General features: G+C 40.8%; 1 long non-coding RNA gene across 1 annotated transcript; it reads right to left on the bottom strand.

Annotated features, from left to right (window-relative positions):
• Positions 1–3174: 3174 nt before the first annotated feature.
• Positions 3175–23834, bottom strand: LOC148404123 (uncharacterized). The gene is made up of 2 exons (XR_015858625.1): positions 23504–23834; positions 3175–3621 (listed from the first exon to the last, which is right to left on the bottom strand). It is a non-coding gene; the product is annotated as an uncharacterized LOC148404123 (long non-coding RNA).
• Positions 23835–25734: the final 1900 nt, after the last annotated feature.

Raw genomic sequence — 25734 nt, 5'->3', positions numbered from 1 at the left:
ACACAAGGATCATGTTTTGTCTTGTTTTCGGCTCAAATGTGATTAAAAAATTATTTGTTGGAATTTTATAAATAAAGCACTAAGTAAAACATGTTACGCTGCATAGGAGTACAAAGAAAAGTAATTAACCACTTTGTTTAGCGTTACAATTCCCATTTGAATATGTCAACATGTTCAAATTTGATCGCCCATTCTTCTTTGTTGACACTCTTCAAGTCAAAGTCACACCTAGACGCCTCTTTTATTCCTCTATTTTCCATTCCAAATCTGTTGGCATACACAGCATAAAAATCTATGGGATGATCCATCTTTTAATCAGTCCAGTTACACAGCAACATGAAGGGTTGTCATAATTTTGCACCAGTATGGCCCCAAATTACTTTGCGACCCCTGACTTTTTCACTTGTGTCTCCCACAATTTGATATTTATTCTGCATCTTGGCAAAATTACTTGACTCATTGAATGTGATGCTGTGCAGTTTTGCACGAATAACAAGAGAACATTTTCATTAAGGCTAATGAGCAGATGCCAGTATACTCACACGCTAATGTTGCAACATACATTCATTGTCACAGTGGTGTTTTCCCTATGAGCGCATTGCAATAACAACATTAACATTTAGTGAGGCAGAGCTGAACTAAAAATGGACTGTCAAATAAATTATGGTCTTTAGGCTTTGTGTTCCAATCAGTGTTTTGAATCTTCATCTATGTTAACTATAGTAGAGGAATGTCAGATGAGCTTTCTGTCCTCAACTATTGCATAAACACAGACAAATGAAAGAACGACAGTGACACACCCGGTTGTCTAGCTGTGATTGTTTCACCAAAAATATGCCAATTCCACACACCACTATATCACGCTATAGCATATATCATACGTAACTTAAAGGCTGAAAGTACAAATTAAAATGGACTCTCGTGACCTTGAAGAAGACCTGCATTTTTTCCTCCACAAAAAATGTTCTTGAGTTTGTCTATGACTGATTAAAAATCACCGAGACTTCCTCGAGACTTACAGCATCGGACACTACTTTATACACGCTTTTTCAAGTCTTTTTGAAATCAGCTTATTTTTAGGGGGCCGACCTTCTCTCATTGAAATAAACCAACCCTCATTATGCCCCATATATTAGTATACTAAGCCAATGGAATGAGTTTAATAAATAATAATAACAAATGCCATTATTGTTATGACGGGGTGGAGCACATCATATGACTATGGTGGTTTTGCTAGGGTTATGTTTGACTCCAAAGGATGATTTTTTATTGCCCCTCTCACTAAGTTGGTGCTCAATCTGCCACTTTGAGTCCTCGATGAGTTTTTGCCCAAAGATTCTGACGTGTGGCTCTTTTCATGGGGAGGCCCATTCACTCCTGCATCTGTTAATCACAGCATTCCTAAGGTGTCAAAACCATCAAGCCAGTAATGGGCATTCCGTCCCAGACACTCATTTTGCAGACGGAGGAGGAGATTTTTTTCTTTAAAAAAAGAACGTACTAAGCAACGACGCTTAGGCATGCAAGGAAGCAAGGTTTTTGTTCGTCCTTTGTAACCATCCCCAACCGGGTCAAGTACCGACTGACAGGAACACATCCAGCCTGTCTTTCATGTGCAATCTGCCTAATATGAAACAGTACAACATACCGCTTGTCTTGTGCAAGTTCACGGTGTTTGTATGTGGACAAGAAGAGGAGCACTTCTCAAAAAATTGTACACATCACCAGTCAATCTGGAGACAAACTCTAAATTTAAAGGGGCGGAATGTTCTTTTCCCTATTGAAGCAAACCAATACCATGACGTAATCGGCCACCGGATATGTCTTCCGCTCAGACGGATTTGCATTTTGCCAGAAGAGCTAGTCAGAATGAACACCATTTTGTATACTGCAATTGACGTCACAAAAATCAATAGTCATATCTAAAAAGCACAATGACCCTTGTTATTCACAGTTTATATTCTGCTTTTTATATAGGTTTGGTCCTGCTTGTATTTTGAATCTAAGTTTTGGATTTTAGTTCATGACATTGTTTCACAAACAATGACTTCTCAGCTATGTAAGATGCTGATTGTCGCAAAAAACCAAATACAATCTTTGGAGGAAGATCAAATGGGCAATGAAATAATTTCTGGTGTCTTCAGGGAAGCATGGGAATCTGCATGTGGGGAATATCTTTATATGAGGGGATTATTTAAGTAAGCCGTTTATCTAGCATCAATGTGCTTTCCTGTTTAAATTGAGTGATTATATCTGTATTCTGACATGTTGAGGGACTAAGTAACTGTAACAATATTACATAGATATCATAGAATTTGTTACATTATTCAATAGTAACCAACTTATTGTAAATATGTAATTGTTACTCACGGCACTGTCTACCACCTACTTTAACATGCAGATTCCTCCAGTGGCTAAACATGAGTTATACATCTACTCACCAAGGCTGTGGTTCTATTTCAAGACCTCTCAGTTATGCATGCATCCATGAAGATCCAATTACCACCAATGCAGTGCCTACTTCCTATCTGACAATTACATTTGTTAGACTCAGAGTTTTTCTCCATGAAAAAAATATCAATTAAGGCGATTGATCAGGATGTTTATAACCAATTAAACAGAAGTCAAGGCTGCTGATTGGGTTGAAATGAAAGTGATGCTTTAGGATGAGAAGGATCAATTTAGTGGCCCAGATCGCATTTTGCATATTTGCATTTTATCGATGTGTAAGCATGGACAAAAATTAATATGGTAACTGCTACACAATATCAGTCGTGTGAGCTATGAAATAGAATGTATGAGGCATAGGGGAAGTGTAAAGTGGTGTTAACATGGAGTATTGTGTGTATTGACAAATAACCATTCAGCCTGCATAGTCTTAGCAGCCATAGGTTAGTTACTGGACAATCTATCTTTGTTGGAGAAGAAAATGTGTCTGACATTTTGTCACATTTTAAAAAATAATCTAGCATGGGTGTTATGCAAATAGTGCAGGTATAGATTTATATTTTTCCATTCCCCCCGATTTAGCATTTGAAGTAGAGCACTGCTTCCCAATGATTGAACATATTTTCATTGGCAACACGGCTTCTTTCTAGCAGGTTCATTCTTTCAAATCAAAGGACCTCAATTCATTGTTAAACTATACAAGGACCTGAATCGGAAGCAATTAAATTCCAAAGTGTAATATCATACATTTATTGTTGGGTTGAAAATGTTTCCTCTTTTTATCTTCATGTTGATGATCACAAGAGTGCTGCACTCACCCTGCCCTACACCCCCGCCTCCTTCGTCCTGTCTCCCTCCATTTTTGAAAGGCTTTTAGCTATTCCATTCTTTCTCCAGGATGGCCTCACATACTCATTTCATTTCTCATTTACAGACTGATAATCAGAATGTCATTACTGTGTTCACACTGGGCCACAGTAGGGGTAATTGAGCAGCATAAAAAGGCATTTGAAAGAGGGATGAATAATAGGACTGGAGATGTGGGTGGCTGAGTGGCAGGGTGGACCAGGGCCTTCTCTCAGGTGTTTGGCTTCAATGGAGTGGCATCCACCCTGGCGTTAATGGTTGCCACGGTTGCTTCAAGCTCATTTTTCAGCCTCGGCACATCTGAAGCTGAAAAGGCATCAACAGTCATTTGGAAGAAAGAGAGAAAATCAATAGAACACTTTTTGAAGGTCAAATCAGGCATCAACAATCACTTTGCTTCATACAACACCTGTAGATTAAGATGCAATGGCAGATGATTTTGTCCTTGATGGCAGTGCTTTTATGACAAGTCCCTCTCACTACATCTATACACTGAGCACGTCCATTCAAGTGGAGGTTAAGCCCATTTCTCACTGGGGTGCTACAAAGACTTTATCTCTCATAACGACTCCATTAGAGCTGTCTATGTGTCTCTCCTTCAAAGTGACTTCTTAATTAATCACTGGGTCAATGAGTTTTTAACTGTTGTCTGTCTTCTTGTGTCATAAACAATGCACTATATCACACTCTGAAAAATGCCAAAATTAACTCCTTAAAATTGAAGTGGCATAAAACAAACATTGCTTTCGCAATGGCTTTCTAGTAAGTTAACGCATCAGTTGTAACAGTAGAGCTGAAATGTGTCTAATTATCAGCCTATTTCAAGCAGAACTCACCAAATAAGGACAGTGACTTGTCTCAATGGTATGTTCAGATAGCTGAGGTCTCATGATGCAGTGACCGAAGGACAATGATGTGTCTAAATTGTGCGTCCACAGAGCTCGAGAGTCCCTCAGTGCAATGAGCTAATTAGATGTGCAGAGTCATCGGCCCAACAGCGACAATTGCTTTCCTCAACGCAGAAGAGCATGGATAATGACCCTCAGATGTTAAACTGTACACATTGTGGTTGACACCATTTCACGTCTTACGCCATTGATACAACCTCAGAAGACGGTGAATTTGCGGGTCGACTTCATCCTTACACTCACTTCAGTTCACAAACAGAGTGGCAAGCTAGGAAAATATATGAAAATCCATGCTTAGATGGTCGCGGTGAAAAAGGCTAATGGGAGCTCTCGTACTATCTGATGTTATTTGTTTAGTTGTCCGTTCCTCTCCACCAGCCACTGATTTTAGCATGGCAGGTTGGCACAGTACCAGGTCTGTTTTGGCCGTGGTGGTACATTTCCATCTCATTCATCACATAAAGACAGATAATCAGAAAGTCATTACAGTAGCTTGACACCAGTGCTTGCCCCAGGAAGACAGAGTAATTGAGTGCCACAGAAGGGGAGCGCGCAGACTGAGCCAAGGCTAGGTGGTAATGAATGTGCGATGTCTACATAAGGGTGATGGGGGTGGGATAACAAAGACATGGATGTCCAGAAAGTGAAAATGACACTTGCGAAAGAAACAAATTATTTGGGTTTGTGGATTAAGACAATTTCAAATTTAGTGACAAGGACAGTTTAATGTACTAGCAAAAGGGTGCACAATTTTCCTACTAGTCTTTTACAACCAAGATGAAGCTCTAAATGACCATAAAATGGGAGTGAATGCCAAGTTTTACCATGGTCGGGTTTCGGCAATGACAAAAAGAGGCACTTTGCAAAATGCAAGGTAAAATTGAAGGTAATTCTGGGAAAAAAAGACCAATGAGGTTTTCACAGAATACCAGCAGATTACAGATTACCTAATTTTGCGAACAAATCAAATCAAACGTCAAAGCAAAGCTTCAGCTGTACATGGGTCATTCCAGAGTTAGAGGACATTTTCTGTTACGCATTATCCCATTTCACATAATTCATGCACAAAATACAAAACATGCATTTACAGTCGACGTCCCAAAATGAAATGTAACTGTAGTTTGATGGATATAATTCTTAGGTATTGGGTTAAATACCAAATAGGCCTTGAGAACCTCCAATATGTACCCCCCCCGCTTGTCCCTCCTTCTTGATCTTGATTACCAACTTTAATATCCCATAGTATATAATTCTCAGTTTACCATGGTTGGAAAAGATTAACCTTGGATAGTATAATTAAAAGAAGAAAACAATTGTTAGCCTGGTGGAGAGCCCAGCTTTGGACAAAAACTGAAGCTTCTATCTTAATGAGCATGTACAAAGGAAAAACATTATTTCCTGTAACTCAGGGGTGCCGATCTTTTTTTCAAGCTAGATCTACGTACTTTTCAAACAGCCAAGCTCCTTCCTTCCTTTTTTTTCCCTCTATGGGGGGTGGAGAGAAGATGAACATTCATCCACTATTGGTGTGAATGCGTTCATTTTACTCTGGCGGCTTCCACCCAACTCACCAGTACGTCTCCGGTTTGAGAACACAGAGCACTGACCAGTGAGATAAAATTCTAAGCTCAGCTCACCACTGTATTTGAAGTGACAGGAGGTAAGGTTTTACTAACGTACAAAAGTGAACCTCCTTTCTTTCCTTAAAAAAAAAAAAATGTGGGTGAGGGACTATTAGAGTTCCATACACTAACACAATATAGGATAATAATAACACACACCCAATGCGCACTTTCACATTCTTTTAATCCAAATCTTAATCACTTCAACCACTTCTCTGAATTTCGACTCATTCAAATAAGGTTCATTAAGTTGTACTTTGTGATTATCAGCAGCAATTATAAAACTTGCACTTTTTTCACATCCCTTTTGTAAGCTTTTCTCAGTTCATTAACGCAGGTTAAAATGTGAGATTAAGTCACTTCTTGAGCAGTTGTTGCATTTGTCTGATGAGCTAAAAATAAAGTTGGAATAAATTCAAAATTGGGCGGCACGGTGGTGAACTGGTTACCCTGTCCGCCTCACAGTTCAGAGGTTGTGGGTTTGATTCCCAGTATTTATCTGTCTGAACAGTGTGTTAACTCTAACAATCAAAGATGGGCACTTTACCCAATTTTGTCGCTATGTCCTCTTCATGATCAATTTGATACCATAGGGATCAGCCCTTGTGTATCTGGTATTGACCAGAAATGTATTGTCTCCAATCATTTACAAATACAGTTTTTTTTAAAAAAAAAATCCTAAAAATGTGATTTAAAGGTAATTTTTTAAAAATGTTTGTATTCAGTTTTTATTTACGTCCCAACCTCAATGATATTGGTACTGGGCTATCTAAAATAATTGACATTAATACAAAGAAGCGGAACCAAAATATTTGACACACAATACCAACTCACCATAAAGCAAAATTACTAAGTCCTCTTTAATAACTGTTCCACAATGGCCTTTGCCGGAGTTGTTAAGAGGAACAGTTGCTTCTTTCCCCTCTTCTACATTTTCAACAAGTCAAGTGAAGAGGTGCTTTGAGGAGGGAAGGATCCTGTTTTTTGGTATTAGTAAAGGGCTTCTCAGCTTTAGCAATGCGCTCAGTACAGACATGTTCATTGTAGTCGTGGCCCTCAATGATTATTTCTTTCTTATGTGATCAAGTGTGGTTCTTTGAAAACATCTTGTTTTTTAATGGAAGATGCTTTGTCTCAAAATGACGAGGCAGGTTTGAGGGTTTCATAGTCTCATTACTAAGTCCTCTTTAATAACTGTTCCACAATGGCCTTTGCCGGAGTTGTTAAGAGGAACAGTTGCTTCTTCCCCCCTTCTACATTTTCAACAAGTCAAGTGAAGAGGTGCTTTGAGGAGGGAAGGATCCTGTTTTTTGGTATTAGTAAAGGGCTTCTCAGCTTTAGCAATGCGCTCAGTACAGACACGTTCATTGTAGTCGTGGCCCTCAATGATTATTTCTTTCTTATGTGATCAAGTGTGGTTCTTTGAAAACATCTTGTTGTTTTTTAATGAAAGATGCTTTGTCTCAAAATGACGAGGCAGATTTGAGGGTTTCATAGTCTCATTAACAAGCTGGACATCAGATATTAAAAAGGCAGGTGTGGTACCAATCCACGTCTGGGGACCACCCCTTGAAAAGTCTCGAGTCTTCTGCTGTAAAGGTTCTTGAGTCCCTTTGTTTTTTTTCATGTGTCTGTGTGCTCACGCTTGTCTATATAAGCGCATTATTTCCAATCCCAGTGAAATGCAGCATTAAATTTAAACAAGGCAAACCCTTTAATGATAAGATGGCATTTATGTGCGAATAAGTGCCCCTCATTGCAACCTACTTTTGGCCGGAAAGGTTGCAGGCCTTGTAGAAAAATTTCAACTTAGTTGGACAGAAACCAACAAAACCGATTCAGGCACAAGCAAGACCTGTGTGATGACGAGACACCCACTGTGTGTAATAGAATTCTAGAGACATAGCGGGTGTCTACCTCATTATGATTCACTGCTAAGCCCCGAATTGTGAGTCTTCCACATGTTCAGTATTGGCCATGTCAATACATGCCCAAATGTTTCATATTGAAATAAAGGATGTTGGGAGACACCTTCTTTTTGCATATTCTCTGTGACTGTGTGTGTATGCGTGTGCGTGTGTGCGTGCGTGCGCGAGTGAGCGAGAGATGAAAAACAAATCCCAGCTGGGGTCTCACGACAGCATATTTGACAGATCCCCAGTTATATATTTTGTTGTATAATCACCAAACAGTCCCTGTTGGTTGCATGGACAACAGGAAATGTTTCAGTGCCCCCCTGCTGTTTTAGTCAAAGTCCTCGCACTTCTCTCTGACATTTCATAGAAATGGCTTCCTGACATTTGATTCTCAGTTTTAGTAAGTCTGTCTGCATCCTGTTATATTTTTGCTCAAAGATGTCATGTTATGTCTTTTTAAGTATCCCAATATGTTTACTAAACCTATTTTCATAAATAAGACAAAAACATAAAGGAAATAAATAAAGAAATGGCAAAATATCAATTAGAGGAGGTTTTTACAGTTTTAGAACTAAATGCAGGCATTGAAAATAATTTCTCTAATACCGTCTCACCTAAATATGCTAACTTCGCGTGATTGACACTTTGAATAAATCGCCGTGGTGCTTTAATCTCAACTGATATAATATGCATCATGTGAAGTGATGTCATATACATGAATTGATGTGTACATGAATGCAAGATTGATATGTGCACAGTGGGTGTGTGTTCGAACAAACGGCTGAGAGAAACTATCTTTATTTACCAATAATCAAATCATCAATCACAAGGTTTGATTTAAAGCACATATTATTTTGACCTGTTTCAAACAGTTTATTTTGTTGTTATCATGTCACACTTCTCATCATCGGTTTAAAGTCCACTTTCCAGGCTGCCGCATATGATACACATGTATCATACATATGATTGCACATGTATTTGGTAGAATTGCGTCGGTGGAAGGAGGTCTTTAAAGTATTTTCCCCACTGATTCATGTCCTGACTTGAGCTCAGCAGTGTCATACCACCATCCATTATACACAGTCCTGGTGGTGCATTGCTTTTCCCTCCTGAGTTGTGGAATGGTGGACCAGAATTTCTTCAAAGCCACCTGGAAATCCAGCTCCACGGTCTCGCCAAACTCCTCCCATGACTGTGTTTTTGCCAGTGAGCATCAGCATTCTCTTGAGTTCCACGAGGAAAACCAGCTCGACAGGACTCGTTCTTGAGCTTGACGGCACCCGATATCCTATGTCCACCAATGTGTTTGGGGGTTGCCGCCATTACAGGCACTGTCAATCTTATGGCCAAAGTGCCAGCTGGCCATTTCAACAATGGGGGTACGAGATGTTGTCCACTTACAGTCAATGAGCCCTGCCTCCCCTGAGATGTGGGCAAAGTCCTGCCAGAGACGTGAGTTGCTACTCCTTTTTAAAGGAGATTCTGACACACATTCTCAGTAGATTTTCCTAATACATTTGGGTCCTAAGGGTCAGAATGGCATCTTCCCCACCATCAAAACCGACAAACCACAAGGTTTGTTGACAGCTTGCCCATCTGTTCACCCAAGGGTCCAAGACATGCAGCCACAAATCCAAAGACACTACCACAAAGTCAATCATTGGGCTGCAGTCTTGAGTGTCCTGGTGCCAAGTGCACATTTGGAAAGTTTAACACTAAAGTAGTCTGAACTGCTATTTGATGCATAAACCCAAGCAACAGTTACTACCCGTCCCCCACCCAAAAGCGGAGAGAGGCTACCATCTCCACCGGATTAGTCCCAAAGTACAGTCATCGAGCTGGGGGGGGCTATAAATATGCCCACACCGGTTAGCGACTCTCATCATGGGCATCCCCAGGGAGTCCAACCTCGAGAGAACTGGAACCAGAGCCCAAACTATGTGTCAAGATGAGCCTGATTGTCTATTTGGAACTTCTGAACCTTCTCCACCAGCTCAGGTTCTTTCCCTACTAGACTTGTAATATTTCACGTCCATAGAGACATAACTTCTCTAGCCTGGCATCAAACAACCAAGGTACCTTGCCTTCCCTGACAGACAGCCGATTAAAAAAATGTCATTCAAGTCTAATAATGACTACCTTTTTTGAAAGTAAGTCATTTATATCGCTTACGTATTCATAAGTTTAAAAGTTTAATTGATTCATACTGTAATAATTTTCCTTTGCGAGCAAGCCAATGAAATTATCCCAAATTATAGCTTCCCAAGGCAAAAGTTCTAAGCTTTCCAAAATCACCCCGAAGTTGCCAAAAAAGCTCTGATGGTTGCCTGCAACCAGCCTTGTGTCAGTCAAACTGCCAGTAATGGACATTCACTTCAACACATTCAAAGAACGAGCACTCTGGCTTTGGCAAAAGCAGTGGCCACCTGGACTCATTTTTGAACAAGAGTGGATATGGTAGCTTGGAAAATCATCTTCTGAATAAATGGCTGGGTTCTGCATTGGTTTTCCCTGTCCAACATATCTGCTGTTGGCCAAAATAAAATCATGGGTGAACAATTCATTCATCTTAACAAAATGCATATCTATTTATCCACCCTGTGTGCAGATTAATCTTGTGTATATCATGGGCAGTGGGAGTCTATCCCAGCGAACACAGGATAGGAGGCAGGATGAGATGGACTCATCGCCAGTCAATCAAACAGACAATTAATCACACTCCCAATAACACCTACAAACACTCTAAAGTCTTCAGTGAGCCTAACCAACATGTTTTTGGCCTGTGCGATCTTGTGAGAAAACGTCGAAAATCAATGGACCATTACATAAAGCTCATAAAATACCCTCAAAAGTTTCACTGACAGATAAATTATTCAAACAGTGCTGACAAAACATGTTAGCTCAAGATTGACAGCATTCCACAGTCAATGTTAATCTAAAAAACTTTTTGCAACATAAAATGTTGCCAATCGTCATTCTCAACTGTGGATGTTAAGGTTCCTTCAAAAATTCAGAATTCATAAAGTTAAGCATTGTGCTTTGCAGCCCAGCAACTGTACTTCATCTCCAGTGAAGTGCAGCATTTTATTGTGATAACTGACATTCAAGTGGTGTCTTGTGCAACCCACACAAGCACGGGGAGGAGTGGGGGGGGCATGCAAACTCCACACAGGAAGGCGCGAGCCGAAATCCAACCCACGACCTCTGCACTGTGAGGCGGATGTGCAAACCAGTCAACCAGTGCGCTGTCAGTAATAGTAATACTACTAATGATAATAATATAATATTTTTACTTTACGATTTTTTTTTCATTTCAAAACGATGTCTTTAAAATAACTGAATCCCCTGCTAAAGTGTTCAATGGATACAATGGATCCACTTTGGGCTGACATAGATATCTATTGTAATCTTATTTTAATAATAATAATAATAATAATAATAATAATAATAATAATAATAATAACAATGATAAATAAAAAGGCCCAGAGGTGATCATAACATTTAATTAAGTTTCACGCACCTATCAGTTCCTCCCAAAAGTATCTCAAATGGACAGAAAAAAGTCAACAGGAACACAACAAAGAACAAATAAATACAATTAGAAAAGAAACAAGCATAAATTGGAGGAGGGCCCTTGTATCTCAAAGCCCATACACATACATACGTATAAGCATACCCCCCTCCACACACACACACACGCACACGCACACGCATACGCACGCACGCACGCACGCACGCACACACGCACACACGCACACACACACACATGCACACACACACACGTGCGCGCGCACACACACACACACACACACACACACACACACACACAACCGCTTTCATGCCAAAAGGAGGAGGGCACTCATCACAGATGACATTGAGACTAAATGACTCGGAATAAAATGTAGCTTGGCAGATGTAACAAGAGTAACAGTCAGCTCACGAGGTGAAGAACAGCCACCGAACTCAATAGTCTCCTCCAACAATTTGGGAGAAAAAAAGGTAAGGAGTGGAAAAAAGGTTGGCAGTCTCTTCCAACAACTGTCTTTGTTTGCCTGTTATTGTTGTTCCAGCAGACTAAGACCATCCACCTAAACAGTCCTTAGACCAAGCAAGTCAACAACACTGCTATTATGAGGTGTAGGTACGGCCATCAATACATCCAAGAGACATGGTCGCTCCAGCGTGTCCTGTGTTATCCCCACTGGAGGGAGCTGCATGGAACGTCTCACCAGGGAGGCGTCCAGGAAGTATGCTAATCAGATACCCGGGCCACCTTATCTGGCTCCTTTCAACATGGAGGAGCAGTGGCTCGACTCTGAGTCTCTCACAGATGACTGAACCTTCTCACCCTATATCTAAGGGTGAGCCCAGACACCCTGCGGAGGGAACTAATTTCGGCCGCTTGTATCCGGGATCTTGTTCTTTCGGTCATGACCCACAGCTTGTGACCATAGACGAGGACAGGAATGTAGATCGACCAGCAAATCGTGAGCTTTGACTTTCGACTCAGCTCCTTCTTCACCACGATAGACCGGTACAGAGGCCGCATCACAGCAGACGCTGCACCGATCTCACACCCCATTCTACCCTTACTCGTGAGCAAGACCCCAAGATAGTTAAAATCCTTCTTTTGGGGAAAGATCTCATCCCCAATCCGGGAAGAGCATTCCACCTTTTTCCAACTGAGGATCACGGTCTCAGATTTGGAGGTGCAACACAAAGGTCACTAAATCTGACTTACTCAACGCCTCCAAACTTCAACATCAGTGATACAGGGACTAAAGCGCTCTAATCAGTGGGTTCGATACCTCGTACTAGAGAAGCAGCCCTCACAATTTCACACAGATTCCCTTTTTGGAGCAACCCAGGAGGCTGTGATCGCAGTGGTCATGAAACAGAGGTGCCAGTAGGATTTTCTTTTGAAGCACACCATTTCTCACTCAATCCTTCTCGAGGATCAGGTTGTGATGTCACAAAATTTGGACAGTCGCATATTGTGTTTGGACGAATATGTACGCTTCATTTGAGGTATCAAATGAAGCAAAGTGGCTTCTTTGAATTCATTCAGGTTGTCTTCTTAAAACTTGATGATGGCGGAAAGCAGCTCAAACCCAAATTGGAGCCATTGAGATATGAACTAGAGTAGGTTTAGTATTTTTTTTTTTAAAGTCTGCAATGTTTGAAATATATTCTTAGCTGGCATGTCTAAAATAGTTCACAATTCACATTTCAATAGAATTTTGTGTACAGTGTACAATGTACGTACATGTGTAATATTTTTGTGCCAACTGATCGTTTTTTTTTCCCTACAAAATTAAATAACTGAATGAACATCTGCCAAGGCTGGTGATTCCATAATTTTTGGCAGGGGTTGTATAGCTTGAGGTCACATATTATTATTTTGTGACCACAAATGAGCAATTTGTGAGCATGTTATATATTATTGTCATCATTTTGTGACCAGAAATATTAAATACATTTATAAATATTATGAATTTCCTGTTTGGGGCTCCATAAACTCCATAATCTCCTATTTTGTGCAAAATCTGTCTTTATTTCAGGAATAGAACCGTATTTTGCAACATTTTTTTTCCTTGTGTGGGGAAACCAAGATGTCTTGCCATAATTACAAAATTAAGAGCATTAGAATAGTACAACTTCAAATATTAAAACAGTGGTGCCTCGAATTAAACCTACAATTCAGTTTGTTTGAAATGCCATTACTCTGTTCCATGCTTCTCCAAATATTTTGAATATAGAAAGTATCACTCTATAATTTTTGTTCTTCTTTTGGCCGCTCCCAAATCACTCTGTTCTGTGTGTCTTTCTCTGTCACACCAACCACCTGCATGTTTTCCCGCACCACATTCATAAACCTCCTCTTTGGCCTTCCTCTTTCTCCTCCTGCCTGGTGGCTCCATCCTCAGCACCTTTCTCCCAATTTACCCCAGGTCCCTCCTCAGCACGTCTAAAACATCTCAATCTCACCTCAGGTCATTTCGTTCTCCTGCTAGAGTTTTGGCCTTCACCACTCTGTCTATAAAACGTTTCTTTGTTATGTTGTCTGATGTGGCACATCCTGATTTATGCTTATGAGTTGACCTTCACTTTCTTCTATCACGATGGCCATGTCCGCATTTGTCCTAAGTGAAGCTCTGCGCTATGAGCGCTCATTGCCGCTATCGCACGGCGGTGCATTTTTCCTTCATACTTGGCAGTCATGTCACCCCTCTCACTCTGCTGGCCAGCTGATGCGCCCTCCATGCTAGACCCTGGGGGTGCGCGTCACCAATTTGGAACCGTGATGCTAATCTGCGCTGATCGCCACCAACTGTCCCATGTTACCCGCTGATTAAGGCGTGTGTATTGACGGCGTACGCCGGTCATTCTTCGCAATTTTGTTGGCTTTGAGACACCCACGCCTGCCACCTGATTCCCGTTTTTCAAAGTCAAAGTCAAAGTCAGCTTTATTGTCAATTTCTCCACATGCCGAAGACACACAAAGAAACCGAAATTTCGTTCCCCCCTATCCCACGGTGACAAGACATGGCTCACAACAGACAAACAAGTAAACAAGTACAACAAAAGCGTGCTGAATAAATAACACAACAATAAATAAATAAATAAGAGGAGCAGAAAAAAAAGGAGCAAGTGCGCGTACAGCAGACAGTCCCGAAAATAGCGCAACAGTGCCGCACGCTACGCAGAAGGGGGTAGCGAGTTCAGGGCCCTAACAGCCTGGAGAAAGAAGCTGTTGGCGAGTCTGGTGGTGCGGGAGCGCAGGCTCCTGTACCTCTTCCCAGAGGGCAGAAGGTCAAACAAAGAGTGAGCCGGGTGACTCACATCTCTGGCAATCGAGGTTGCCTTGCGGGCGAGATGGGAGGCGTAAATGTCCTTCAGGGAGGGGAGCGAAGCACCAATAATCTTACTAGCCGTATTCACTATGCGCTGCAGGGCCTTCAAGTTCTGTTCAGTGCAGTTACCACCCCAGACAGCGATGCAACTGGTGAGGACGCTCTCAATGGTGCCACGGTAGAATGTGGACAGGACTGCCTGAGGAGCACATGCACGCCTGAGCTTCCGCAGGAAGTACAGGCGGCGCTGAGCTTTCTTTGCCAGTGACGAGGTGTTTGCGGACCAGGAGAGGTCCTCACTGATGTGCACTGATGTGTTTGCCTGATCCGCTCTGTACCAATATGCCTGGCTGGTTGTCTGCCTTGACACACGCATGCCTACCACCTGATTCCCGTTTGCCTGATACGCTGGCGTTCCAGTGTCCCTTTTCCCCTTTTTGCATTCCCTAAATAAACAGCCCGTGTTCCATATGGTTGTCCTGCCTCGTTCGTGAAAGGCTGGCTGCTGCGCACATGGCTCAGGCACGCCCCGCGCTATCAGCATGTATTTAAACGCCATTCTCCGGTCACTTATAAACTCGCGAAGTACCGCATTCGCGAAAGGTGAAGCGCGAAGTGGTGAGGGATGTTTCTAACAATATCTATGTCATAAATAAGGATTCCATTTGAATCCATTATAGACCTCACATGCCCTTTCCTGACAGAGTTGTAGTCTCAGTAAAAAAGGGGTGTTACATAATGGGAGCAACACAAAGAGACAGACAAAGTATGTGTAAGACAAAGGGAATGAGGTCGAAAGATATATTGCGGAGGCAAATCGAGAAGTGTAATGGCGAAGCTGTCTCTCTCAGCTCTGGGACCGGGTCATGTCAGTCTGATCTCATTATCCAGCACTTAGTCCTCGAACAAACAGCCAGTGGCCTCCTTACTTCCCTTCATCTCTCCATCTCTCCCTCACTTCATCCTTTCCTAACAACTAGCGCTGCTCATGTCCTAACAACTCGTTTGGCTCACTTACTGTCTAATGACTGCCACTCCTTATAGCATGCGTTTCAAATCCCATTTATCTCCACTATTGTAGGCTCACATTCAGACCGTTCTTTATCTAATGCCCTAAGAGAGCACAGTGGAGAGGGAGAGAAAGTGGAAGAGTGAGAGTAGACGAGTCGGTTAGCTAAAGGAAGATGCTGGGATGGCAGCAAGAGACCTTCGCTCTTTTATTCGTCACAGAGGTAATATCACTCCCAGGTGCATCAATCAATCCCGTATCCTCAAAATAGTTCATTTCCTTCCTCACTTTACTTAGTGCTAGATCACATGAACCAGGAGGTATTTCTCTATTCTTTGCTTCCAAGTCATCCACTTTCACGTTTCTCCTTCACTCCGTTCCCTGTCCCCGTTTCCTCTCCGTCTTTGTCCTGAGCGTTAATGTGTTTGATGGAGGTCTTTCACCCGGCAAGCACCATTACAGTCATTTCCTCCTTAATGTGAATGAAGGCAATCCATTATTTATCTCAGACTTGTTCATTACTCCCGGGTCCATACTCACCTAAACTTTCACAGACACTCATCCAAATGGTTTTATTCTTGCCACAGTAGTTCATATTGGTGTGGATCACATGGTGGTTGCATGTAATGGTGAAGTTTTTAATCAGAGATTGTGACTAGCTAAGAAGGTCAATAAGTCAAATGAAAAGACCAGTTTCAGATTTCTCAGAAATGTTTGTCTTTCATTTATAGAGTACTAGTCAAATATGCAAGTTATACTGTTAAGGCTGTGAAAGGTAAAAAATCTTTGTTTAGAGTAATGTGTTCATTCCCAGTCATTTGGAGCACTTTTAGCTATGCATAGTGAGTTGTTTTTGTTTGTTTTTTAACTTTTATTTATTGAAATACTAAATAAAAATAACATTTTAACTGTCAGCCATTGGATCAGCTATTGTTTCACACCCCACTTTGGATTAGCATTGTAGTGCTCCCAAAAGGTTGACAGTGTTCACGGTGTTGGTCAAAGTTGTTACCAAGTTTTATGAAGTTGGGCGCTTACAGCACAATTTCATGTAGAAACCAGTGCTCTTTTGTTGCCTTTTTTGTTGGAATGCACCATGAGCATTCTGACCTCCCCCTGAACTCCACGAGTTATTCTGCCTCCTCTGAATTAAGACCACTTTTTCACAACCTTTATTAAACCAAGGCATATTAGATTTGAAAAATGTCCTGGCACCCCACCAGATAAAAATGTCAATAAAAAGAGTGAATACTGACACAGGGACCTCATTTTAATTTACTCCCATGTTGACCAACTGGACCTGTTAATTGACGAAGACAAAGATGATATAATCGGATAGAAGCATTTTGGAAAGTCTATTTTAACTGACCATACTCAAGCCTAACTATTTCCAAACCTGTTCCATTTTGAAATCAGTGAACAATAAACGCTAAAGTTGGCCAAAAGATCGAAAAGAAACTTCAACAAAATGTGACAATCCAAAGAAATTCAAGAACAGATAAAAGTACTCAACATCTGTCAATCTAGAATGGGTTACAGAAATTACCTTAAAAGCAAGTGGCTACTCTTGCAGAATGTCACGAAGAAACTGAAAACAATATCAAGGGAATTGTAGGCCTCTCTCACCTCTGTTTAAGTCAGTAAATTTTGGGACAAACTCAGTGAAATTGGATAATTTTGCAAAGACCACTAATGATGATCTTACACTGTAAAAAATAATTTGTGTAAGATTTACAGCATCATAGCGTGCATGCCCGAGCACCCTAACTCCGATTGGGAAGCACTGGTTGATCCCCTAAATATACCCCAAAATTATGATCCCTAAACAAGCTTATACAATTTAAAACTCATATGACATTTCCCACTTATCGTGCTAAGTCAACTCTTTTATATTTACCTTTTTATATCTACCTTTTAGCCATGTTAAAATGCTGATTCCTTAGCCACAATTTTCCTCCATTCACTCATCTTGGAGCATTCAAAATGACCACTGTAGGTACCACATCTACTCGGGTGTTCAAATCCGTTAGGGGTTCTAACACTTGCTAACTTTTTTGATGACGTCACGGTATATGAATTGCTGGAAGGACAGTATAGTGACGTTTAAGATATTTTGCAGAAATGGGATTGTCGTTCAAACATGGACGATTTCTGCGAAATAAACTTCTAAAGATGTCACACACTTGTCACTCTTTGAATGCACCTCGAGTCTTCTGACGAACGTGTGTGAGTACATTATTCCAAATCCCACTACATAAGCATATCAGTGATGGCATGCCAAAAGGAATACTTGTCAACCACAGAGCTAGAAAAGAAATTAGATTCATGACACATTTGTTGGTTGTTCAGTACAATATAAGTCAAAAACAAGTATTACAAAGTGTACTACAGAAAAAAAGAGTATGACAATTGGAAAGTGAGTTGTTTGACACTATTGACTTCACAACAACCTGCAACCTCCACTTCAGGAATTATTTCAAACTCTGCGCCTTCTAATTGTCATTAGTCAATTGTCAATGATAAGGCTGAGTGTTTTATATATATTTTATGAGCTTTATCAAAACAAAATATGTCAAACTGAGGTTTCCTGTGAGTAACAGAAATACACATGCAGAGCAGTGTATGGCATCAACTCATTAGGGGGCACACACATTGAGGGTTTTGTTGTTTTCGCAAAGGAGCACCTAAGCAAAGTAACATTGCAGCATTTAGTCTCAGATTCCATAATGTGGTCCATGCTGGCTGATTTCGATAAAAGTAACAGAGACATTTATTTCATTGATGCAATCTAAACTGTTGGCTTCTCGGAAGCAGAGTGACGTCTACCCTGAAGTAGCACTTAAACCTGGTTTGAACTGTTATAGAACCAACTGTGAACTGCACTGCAACAGGAAACTTGTCCTCACAACCATGCATCACAGATGAGTCACAATAACTTTGCTCTATGTATGTCTATAATGGGAGAGGTCCATTTATGGAGGAAGTTAATAGCCGTTTAGGATGTCAGCTTCACTCCAATATATTTTCAGATTTCCCGGAGTAGCTGCGATTATGGAGAGTAATTCCATGCCAAATAAAGCTGCTACATTACAAGACATATATCTATATTTGCAGACAGGAAAATCAATAACTTCAGTGATGGAAATAAGTCATCACGATAGGGCAGAATGGGTGCAGCCATGCATAATGATGGTGGTGATGGTGGTTGGGGGGGGGGGTAACCGTTGCAATCATGCAAAAATGTCAATTAACTTTTTTAAAAATGCTTTCAAAAGCTTTTAAGAATGTTTTTACTTTCATCATAAAAATGAGCCCACGTGACATTTTTTGGAACAACACTATATAACCATTGCTACTTGCCACATTTTGGACAAGGATCCATCTCCTTACACTTACCATTATATCTACCAAGTGCATGAACAATCCCCAACCCTTCACACCCTACACATCACCCATCTCAAAGCTTGCAAAGATGCAGCCACACCTGATCCTCCCACTGTTACTTAAACGTGACATGTGCAGTAGCAGAGTTCCACAAAGCATTGTACCAACACACATGCACGCAAGAACACACACACACACCACACACACACACACACACACACACACACACACATGCACAATCCGTCCTGTCAGGACAGCCTCAGTCACAGTCTCTACCCCTGTCTGGTGCTGAGGTGCACGCACACAGCAAATTAATCCCTATGCACATAGTGCTTGTGTCAAAAGTAGTATGCTGGGTAGATATTTTGGTGACATTTGAGAAAGACAGACACACTGCTGAAAGCCATAATAGTCAGAAATAACATACCGGGAGGGAATAATGGAGAGCGGCAGGCATAATCAATGGAGAGATTTAAGGAAGAAGAAAAAGAGGATAAAACATGCAGGCTAATGAAGGGTAAACGAAAGGACACAAATAAAGAAGCTAATGAGACAGATGCATCAACCTACTATGACCTTTCCCTCTTTATCTAATCATGCATGCCTTAATGTTTTTTTTTTTAAATACACTACTGCCTAACATAATAGTCTTGCTGTTGTTCAAAGCCCCGACACACATGTACACTCGCAAACATGCACACACATGCACGTTCACACCCACTAACATACACGAGCACACTACTGGAAAACGATTACAACTGGAAAGCAGAACCATTTGCTCTTGACCTTCAGAATAAAAGCATGCACTTTTTGGCCCAAATTTAGTTTACTGTGACTGCTAAAAAAAACACTATTTAGCCAAATAAAGTGTAAAACTGATACTATACTGGAGTACTTTTTAATTTCAAATTATGCCTTTTGTCAGGTTTTTATGACATTGCCTGAACTTGCCTGATGAGTGGGAGACTTGTTTTTGCCTTAACAGTTATTTAAGCGCACGCGTGTGTGTGTGTGTGTGTGTGTGCACGTATATATATACATACACATATATATATATATATATATATATATATATATATATATATATATATATATATATATATATATATATATATATATATATTTTGTTTGTTTGGTTTTTTTCTGTACCGCTTGTCTCAGAGGGTGCAGGTACGATTCCACCTTCAGCCCTCCCTGTGTGGAGTTTGCATGTTCTCCCCATGCCTGCATGGGTTTAGTCCAGGCAGTCCGGTTTCCTCCCACATCGCAAAAACATGCATGGTAGGCTGATTGAGCTCTCCAAATTTGCCGTAGGTGGGAGTGCGAGTGTGGATGGTTCTTCGTTTATGTGTGCCCTGCGATTGGCGGGCAACCGGTTCATGGTGTCCCCTGCCTACTGCCCGATGGCTGCTGGGATAGGCTCCAGCACGCCCGCAACCCCCGTGGTGACAAGCAGTATAGAAAATGGATGGATTGATGGATGGATCCTCTTCCCCTACGCAGCCATTGGTATCTATGGTAAATAAATCATCACAAGTCTGCCAATCTGTTGGACTCAGGCATCCACAAAGCCTAAGAGTACAATGCTGCCTTAAGATACAAATGTAACTTGTACTAAATGTAACAACAAATAGCATTAGTTGCTTTAAGGCTTAAAACATTGCTCCATTGTGTAATCCTAAAACTTCCAGATCCAAAGTGACAAACTGGTGATCGCCAACCAGCCTCACATAGTGGTGGTGGATAAACATCAGAGTTTATCACAGTTGTGATATCAGTAGAAAAAGGAACACAAGAAGCTGAAGAAATATCAAAGGCTGAAGGAAGATTTACAGAAAATGTGGCAACATGACCTATTTCAAACACATACTATGAGTTTTCCCTTTCATTTGGAACAGACAACAGACCAGCACATTCACGGGCGAATCGTGAGCCATTTACTTCATTCAGTGTGATACAAGCGTTATGGCCAAAACCAATTGTGGCTGCTTCACCATAAAAATGCACAGCGCATAAAGACCGTACCTAACTGTTCCTGGTAGAGAAGAACACTGCAGTGCTGCAGTAAGTTTCCTATATTTACCCACTCTTCCCTTTCCCAAACTCAAAGGAGATTATCAAAAATACCTCCTTTAAAAATGTGGAACAACATCAAAATGGCAGTGATGACGAAGCTGCGGAGAATCTTGAAAGAATCTTTCAAGGAGTGCATGAAGGCTTGTAAACTGTGTTCGACACCAGTGAAAGTACTTTTAAGGAAAATTATATGTAGTTTAGAGTTTAGATTTGATGCACATCTTTTGTAACTCAGGTCCTCAATTTATTATTTTATTACACACAACACACTTTTAGAAAAAAAAAATACAAAATACCAATTGACTCAATCCAGGTACAGAATGTGTCTGACAGTGTGTACTTTTGTAATGCTCACATGCTGTTGCTTTCACTGCACTCTGCATCAACAATCAATAAACTAACATTCAAAGAACTACACAGGAAAAAAAGAAAATTATACAATAGGTCGTTTCTTTTTCTCAGAAGTATTTCTTAATTATTCAGTACTAAAAAAATCTATCTGTCTATCTATCTGACTGTCTATCTGTCTATCCCTCTATTCGTCTATCCCTGTATCTGTCTGTCTGTCCATCTATTCGTGTATCTGTCTAACCATCTATCAAGACCTAAACATTGTGTGTAAACAAACTGGAATTTAAAAAGTAAAGAAAATCAATAAAACACTTTAAATTATTTTAAATAATATAATTTTTATGCAAATATTTACTAGAGTTTTCTTGTATACAAAATATCGAATTTTTTTTCACAGCAATTTATAAAGCCAACAATGACGAAGAAGGGAGAAAAAAGTTGACTCACAGGTATTAAGTGTTGAGCTAAACGGATGGAGTAATATCAAGAGAAGGATGTATATGACTGTCCCAGGAGATGCACTGGCCTTAATTATGCTGGTGTGGCTCATCAGTCTCGATGCTGGCCTATGCGGTGCGTGTCATTTGGCCTTGTAGAGAAGAATTATACATTACGGCAGTGTTAGTCCGCAGAATTAGTCTGACAGATTAATGGCAGAACATTGACTGAACACATTGGCATCCCACAGGGACATGACTACCCAGGGATCCCTGCTCTGACCAATATACAATTGATGTAGTAAGAAGCACAGCGAAACGAGAACGAGGAGAAAGATGTCCTCTCGGCTCGATTTTCACAGTTACTGGAAGACATGTACCTGTTAAATTATACTTGCCTAAAATTATTTGAGCCCCAAAGGTTGCAATAAGGCTAAAACTAAAGAAAAAATATATAAACACAGAGATAGAAGAAAGAATTGGGAAAGGAGGAAATAGAGATAATGAGAAAAGATGGGGTAATGTAAAAGGGTGAAGAGAGGGGCTGAAGAGAGGCAAGCAAGTCATGCAGGGACTTGCTAATTGGAACAACAACAGCAGTGCTCTATTCCTATGTGACTAATTCTATGCCAGAAAGTATTGTTGGTGACATCCCACAATAAGTGTAGTTCTTCCTAGCTACAGATGTTAAGGATGCTGTCAAAAACCCTGGAGAGGTAGCACTTCATGACTTTATCATGGCCCTGTGGAATATGCACTTGACAGAAAAGGAAAATGCTCAAAAATTGGAACAAATGAAGTGTATATCAGTGAGATGGTTCTGTTTTTCGTCTCAAAAACTTTCATCGAAATAATGAAGACTGAATAGTTCCACACATTCACCATGTATTGACAGCCATATTTTTTTCATCCCATAATAAACACAAACATATTTCATTTATTTGTAAGCACATTAATAATAATAAAAATGAAAATATACATATGCCGTATTGGCCCGAATATAAGACGACCCTGATTATAAGACTCAAGTTTGAAAACATTTTTATACAGAAAATAATTACAGTACATCTGAAACAAATGCCTCATTCAAATCATGCAAAAACTGTCCATCACATCTTAATATCTGAACATTTAAATATGTAAACTAAAGTGCAATCACATTTGTAAACGAATGGCTTCTGGTTTTTGAAATGTAAATAAACCAATCTACTGTGATAAAACAACAAACTTGCAATAACTGCATTAACCATCAAGGTGAAATCTGACTGTAACTGTAGTCTTGAAACAAATCTGAATGAGGATTTTTTTTTTCTTCGTGCTACCACTATTCTTATTTTTATTCTTCGTGACAGGCTTTCACTTTTGCTTGGGGAGTTAAGTTCAGCATTCGCTTTAAAGATATCTGGCGTTGTGAATGGATATAATGTCTAGACCCCAAATGTAAGACAATCCCCACTTTTTCAGTCTTATTTCAATGGAAAAAACACCATCTTATATTCGGGCCAATACGGTATTTAAAAAAATATTATATATTACGTATTAACATCTTTTACTCAATACTTTTGACACAACATTTTGCAGAAATTACAACCTCAAGTCTTTTTGGTTAAAAAGGCAACAGCTTGGCACACCTACTGTATTCTTCGGCCAGTTTCACCTTTCCTTTTTGTCGCACCTCTGAAGTTCCATCAGGTGAGATGGGGTTGCTGGTGCAAACCATTTTCAGATGTCTCCAGAGATGTTTAGTCGTTTTCTAATCTGGACAGTAGCTGGGCCACTCAAGGTCATTCATAGACTTGCCACACCTTTGCTACCTCTATTGTGTGCTTGGGGTCATTGTCCTGCTGAAAGATTAACCGTTGCCCTACAGGGGTCACCAACTCCGGTACTCAAGAGCGCCAATCCAGCCTGTTTTAGATGTATCCCCACTGCAACACATCAACCTTAATAGAGCTTGCTGATGAGCTGATCATTTGAATCAGGTGTGTTGTCGTAGGGCTGCACCTGAAACAGGCTGGATTGGCGCCCTCTAGGACCGGAGTTGGTGACCCCTGCACCTCGTCTGATATCAAGTGAGCTCTGGAGCCAAATAAATCCATGCTTTGCGGCACAGGCTGCGGGTCAGCACTGTCCTGAGGCTGTACCCCCTTATTTTGATCAGACTCTCCAATTTCACTGAATTGCATCACACTGAGATCATGTGACCATAGTAACAAGATGTGTGAGGTGGGTAATCACAAGTTTAATGGCACGACCTTGAGGGCCTGACCCTCTCTGGTCGGCGAGCTGCAAGGGGTGAGGGCTACACCCTGACCCATGGCAGCCCCCTTCAGTCCACCATCTCTGTCTCCCCTCTCAGGCACCTCGCTCATCCTCGGTCACTGCGGGTTGTTGCGCCTTTGCCTGGTGTATGGGGGGGGGGTCCTCTCGATCTCCTGGGGGTCACTCACTTTCTCCGCAAGATAAGTTCTGAATAACTCAGGGGTGTCCAAACATTTTGCATGGAGGGCCAGATTTGATAAAGTGAAGGGGCCCGGGGGCCAATAGTTTTTTCTGACATTTTTTTACGACAAATATTTCATGCAAATACACACTGTTATAAAACAAATTGCATTGTCACAATTGTCTTTATTTTTCAAATGACTAAATAATCAAATATAAGTCACTCAGGCAGATGTCAACAACTCTAAAAACACAAATTATGCCTTTCATTCATATCTGAGGAGTCAGATAACATTGAACAAACTGTGCCCCGCGTGAAGAATCGCTGGTGTGATGGCAGTTCAGCTTGGAGCTGCTTCACTTTATCAGCGCGGTTACTCCCTGTTAGTTTGTTCTATGTGTTAGCATGTTTAGTCTTATAGTGTCTCTTTAGGTTGAAATCCTTAAACAAGGTGACCGTCTATTTAGAAATTAGACAAACACAATTGCCTTGATTTTCACTTAAGTATTGTAATTCCCATTTCTCTTGAAAGCGACGGCCCTCAATGTCAACTTTCCTGTTTTCTTTGCAATCGGCATGGCAGAAATGAGCGGAGAGGGGTGGTGCTGCCACCTTTTGGTAATAGGAGAAATTACAGTTTCAAGTTTTATGATTTTTTTTTTATTCAGTTTGACAGTGCAGGCAGGCCATAAATAATACATTATAAGACCGAAGCTGCGGGCCGTATGAAATCTGACCGTGGGCTGGATTTGGCCCGCCGGCCGGATTTTGGAATAACGGCCTGGAATAAATGATTTGACTGCCGGAGATGTGTCATATTGTTGTTTCAATGTATGCGCCCATGTTATTTAAATTAAAATAATTGGCTACCACAGCCCATCAAATGAGTACTTCAGACTTTCAAGGGAATCGGATTGACCCACTTAGTTTTCCACAAGCCCATGGAAATGTTGTGTCCTATGTTGTGTTTATCCTATCTATGATACAGTATGATTCCACTGAGAGCAAACATCATTCTCTTAGATCGATTCCCTGCTTTCAGATTGTTTTCATATCAGTATGAACGCAAAATGCAAAAAGCTTGCAATGAAAGGGTAACTTAATCTCATACAAGACATTATCTCTGCATTTGCCTGCCAGCCATACTTGTCCTCTTGACAAAGGCTAGCTTTCCATCAGGTGTCAATGGTGTTGATGTGAGGGAGCTCTGATCTAAGTAAGTATTAATGAAGATGGAGATACAGGAGGATGGGAGGGGAGGGAGTTATGTCTGATCAGTTAGCGCTGTGAGGCCCTCTGGGGTGAAGGAAGCCTGCGTCTCTGTGTTTTAGAGGATTTGGTTATCTATTATGTATGGAGGATTAGGCTCTTTCGCGTTGCACTGGTGAGGATATCAGATCCTTGATAGCCCCGACTGCC

Source organism: Syngnathus floridae, chromosome 1, assembly GCF_059516105.1.
Source record: "Syngnathus floridae isolate MCC-2025c chromosome 1, RoL_Sflo_1.0, whole genome shotgun sequence".
NCBI lineage: Eukaryota > Metazoa > Chordata > Actinopteri > Syngnathiformes > Syngnathidae > Syngnathus > Syngnathus floridae.
Note: the sequence above shows the minus strand (reverse complement) of the source record. Positions and strands in the feature narration are given on the sequence as shown.